At 34.8% G+C, this 4,664-nt stretch overlaps 1 long non-coding RNA gene across 2 annotated transcripts in view; it reads left to right on the forward strand.

Annotated features, from left to right (window-relative positions):
• The first annotated feature begins 517 nt into the window (after positions 1-517).
• The window catches only part of LOC115278160, a 49,276-nt gene continuing 45,129 nt past the window's right edge, over positions 518-4,664 (forward strand). For both annotated transcript variants that reach the window (XR_003902745.1, XR_003902767.1), the window contains exon 1: positions 518-734. This is a non-coding gene — a long non-coding RNA (uncharacterized LOC115278160). The remainder of the gene's footprint in view (positions 735-4,664) is intronic.

Consider the following 4,664-nt stretch of genomic DNA (forward strand, 5'->3'; position numbering starts at 1 on the left):
AATATTGTATGGCAAAGCACCTTAACAAAGCAGTAGCGCTCAACATGAGGGGATTCCAATCTGGCCACCGACACTGAAGAAAAATTGCCACTGTTACAATTGCGAAACAGGAGGAGACTAGGGGTAAAAGTTAAATTAGGAAAAGCCTTCTAACACTGAAGAGCAAGTCTATCCAAAAGGCAAACTGAATGGAGTCTTTTACAAAACTGTGGGCTCCCCGTGACTGGAAGTGCTCAGACAACAGATGGGTACTAATCTAGGGGAATCCTGCAATAGGTCGGGGGATGGGCCAGGTGAGCTGTAAGCCTCTCTTTTAAGGCTGAAATTCCATGGTTCTAGGAACCATATTGTGAGGGCATTTCAAACAGGACTGAGAGTTAATCCCTCAGTGTTTCTTCATGTTCTCTGGACTTGCTGCACCCCCGGAAATGCAGCCTCTCCTTTACGACAGAGATACTAGATATAACTGGGAAGCCTAGCCTCATCTTTAATCTCCTAGCCTCCCTTCCAAGTTTGCTTCTACACAATTGTAGACATCATGTAAAAATGATTAATAATTGTGTCCGTTAACTATGTTTTCAAATATTCTGAGACTGTGTTTCAGAGATGAGGCATGAGAGATGGCTGGAGTCTAGGATAGAGAAGAATATGAATTGCATTCAGTCTGTGGCAGAAGGGAAGAACATAGGAGACGATTCCCCAGTTCACTTGATTTTTACCTGATGATTTACAAGGTATGTAAATTAGGAGACGACCACAGAAGGTACATTTAATGACATCTTAATGCATCACAGAATTTACGACAAGGCATGAATAGCTTGTGCACTCAACCATTGGAAGCAGATGCTGCAATAATTCTACTTAATACTTAGAAGCAAAGTAAAGCATATTGTTTTTTGTACAAATGTTTATGAAACATTAATAAGAATAATATGCACCATTCCGTGGTGAACATATAATCTGAAATCCTTTCCTATAAATATTTATAAAGGAGACATTTTGGTCTTCAACATAAATTGATTTTAAGCCCAGATTCTGAAATGCTGCATGGTTTTCTTTCTCTGGGTATATATTTAACTAGAGTAAGACTAACTGACTCACAAGACAGCACTACTTTTTACTGTACCTTCTTACGGAGAGCCTAAAGAGATTGCTTTGAATCAATTAGTAAAATATACTCTCTACTACAATAGCTCAGCTAGTGGCTTGGAAATGGAACTTTTACTATTGTGTTAGCTAGCAAATAGTTACTGTGTTGGGAAGAATTAATGAGCTTCATTAAGTTCAAGAAAGTACACAGTTTCTAAATTATGTGGTAATACTTGATACGTATAACATAAATAATCAAAAAAAATACCTTTTCCATCAATGCCTCAAATGTTGGCTTAGTTATTCACGATGACCAATTACGGGTATTAAAGGAGCGAGAACACATTTGAGAAAAAACATTTTACATTTCCTTATTACAGCAAATGTGATTTACTATTCAAAACGCTGCTGCTCTTCACTGCTAACTACGGCCGCACGGCTCTTAGTCACACCATTTTCTTTCTGGCAGTATCTTTTCCATTTTCAGTTTACCAGCCAATGTCAGCTTTTGTTTTGTTTTTCTCCTCCTCCTAATGGGGAACCATTTTAGAGAAACAGGATACTCTAACTGTGATTTTCCTCCAGTTAAAATGATCCTAATTGCGAACTGCCATTCGACATTGCAGTGCTGTCTATCCTTAGCTTCCTGTGTTTGGTCACAAATGTCAAGATTATGAAGTGAATCATTTTTGAAAATTTATTTGTCTAAGTATTTAAGGAAGGAGTAAGTTTAACAGAAAATTTAGCTTTCTCAAGTAATACAGTGAATACTGAAAAGCATCAGATGAAATGTGAGCCTTGGGAAAAGTAAAAGGACTTTATGGTCTAAATACCTCATAGAAACACAGCATAGGAAGGACAGATTGAGAAAGAGTTATGTATAGGAGTGATTTTAAAAGTAATGCTGAATTTGCTGTATTCATACCACTTAAATCTGTCTAGCCCATTTGAACACAATATGACTGGTCATTTGAATCAACCTTGAGACATTTGATCATAGCATAATGACATCTGCACTCTCCAATCCACTGGCTCATGTCTTATCATTTAAAGATTCTAGGATTTGTAACATCTTCTCTGACCTTTATAATCATCTTGGATTTTCAAATACAGATATGCATAGTAGATGTCCAAATTCAAACTATATCAAGCATCAGAAAACTATGCCACATCTTGAAATATTTAAATAGGTATTTTCCCCACTCTTGTCCTACTACCAGAAACTAAGATACTATAAAACAGAACTGGTGAAAAACTTCTTCTTTTCTATTGCCATATACCCCACTGTATGTTAGGAAATTATTCAACATTGAAACCTTTTAACAAATTTTATCTCAATTTTGTCTAGAATACCCTCATGAAATAAATTTTAACACTAAAGTAAGTGTTTATAAAAATAGAGCACTAATATTTTTTGAAGTCATTTGTACTTAGAAATTTGTTTTAATTGGAATAAATTAAGAGAAATTGAATTTGTATTAGAAAATATTAATATTTTAAAGTACCAATTGATATTGTAAAATAAGGGCTTCACAAATATCTAAGCTCAATCCATATCACAAAATTTGCCAAGCAGTGGGAAGAGAAAAAATGGAAAATAATGAACATAGTCCAGAGCCCATTTTAAAGTAGTTAGAGGCAGAGATTATGGCTTAAACAAACTTTAGAGTAAGCCTAGGGTAGTAGTATCCCTGAACCCAGTTGTGGTCTAAGCTTACCTAATAAAATTGTAAATGTCCTTTTAAGGCCATACTCTTAATTCCTTCATTAGACTCCACATTCACAAAATTACAGGAGGCGAGGTCAGTTGATTGCCTGGGTTCAAACCCCATGCCAGCCCCTGCTTATTCACACGTACAGTCCCTGTAAAACTAGTCTCCTCTTCTCAACTACTTTTATCATCACCTTGATCTAAGATGAGAGAACCTTCTGTCCTCTAGTTATTGTCCCCATCCCTTCCTAAGACTGACCTCTTTCTGATATTCTCACATGGAGTCCAGTTGAGATCAGGATGGTAATGTAGCAGTGGCAAGGAAACACGCAATTTTATGTATTCTACTGCATTTAATATTCATCATAACTCCATCTGGAGAGATCAGAGAAAAGATTTAAAGAGATGATGTATCTTGCCCAAAGTCATACACCTATAAAGTGATATGGATGAAATTTCTGATTTCAAAACCTCCTTTTTCCCTACTGGATCATCCTGGTGCCAGCATGAATGCTTGGTGAGTATGTGCTTTTATATCCAAACTAATTTTCCCAAAGCCAGTACCATGTCTACCATGATTTCTGGATCCATCTAGAGTGGGTCAAAAATAATCAGGGCAATACACCATTTAATTTGGTAATAGGTTATGAATTAAGCCTAACATCTTCAATTAGTTTGGAAAGTAGATTATTTTAAGGGAAATGTAACTCTTTTTCAAAGCTAGTTTTAAATGCATATTTGTAAGTAGAAAAATAAGTGATCAGAGTTCTGTGGCAAAAATTCTTAATTACTTTTCTGGGAGTTTTTTTTTTTCACTTTGAAAACTTACCTTCATACTTGACATTTGGCGTGTGAATAGAAGTTTGAAAGAGAATAAGCTAGGGGTAATAAAGAAATAAATGATTCTAGGAAAAGGCTTGAGGAAAATGTCAAACTGAGATTATAGATGACTAGGACTTGTAACTTATTTTTCTGGATATACCCTTTGACATACTTTCATAAATATTTTCTTTGTCTCTCCAAATGAAATTCAAACTCCGAAGCTTGTAGGGCAAATGAACTGCTTTATTAACATTACATCCTCCATGTCTCACATTTAGTTGCTGCTTAATAAATATTTATTGAATAAATGAATAAAAATGAAAGGGTAAACTTTAACTTTTGTACATTGCATGTTATACCATATTTGCTTGACTGTAAACTGTCAATTGTCTTGAATTATGAGTATAAGGTACAATAATAACTTATGAATATTAATCAGAACAATGTCTTTAAACATATGTTTGTAAGTTTGCATGTATGTGTACAAGAGTATGTGAGTTACAAGTATGTGTTTATGTTTAGTGTTTGTCATCATCTCTCTTACACAATGTACACATGTTTTGGAAGTCATTTGATCAAATTCATACTGTCCTTTTACTGTAGGGAATCTAGAACTAACTCTGTACCTTAGGAACTTGAGACGATAGCTCTTGATGCTATTTCATTATACCAATAGCTGAACAAAATGACAAAGTTGATAAGAAGGTGTCAGAAGCTCTGGGCTCTGCCATCACTGATGGTGATAAAAACAAGGCCATTACTCCGGAGTAGAGATTAGATGCCTTAAGTGTCAGATTTGCCCAGAGATGCTTACATTTTATTTTTTACTTGTCTCATAATTTAACAACTCTTATTGTTGAAATTCTAACCACTGATTACTGTTTTATATTCAAACAACACCTTTTAAATTATGATAAGCACAGTATTAATTAGAAATGCATTATACTTTTAAAATCAGTCAGACTTGGGACTTCTGATTCTGGACCAAAATGGAGTAAATTCATTTCTCCTTATTGCTTTAAAAGTACAGTATATATATATA

The sequence above is a fragment of the Suricata suricatta genome, chromosome 1 (assembly GCF_006229205.1).
Source record: "Suricata suricatta isolate VVHF042 chromosome 1, meerkat_22Aug2017_6uvM2_HiC, whole genome shotgun sequence".
Lineage (NCBI taxonomy): Eukaryota > Metazoa > Chordata > Mammalia > Carnivora > Herpestidae > Suricata > Suricata suricatta.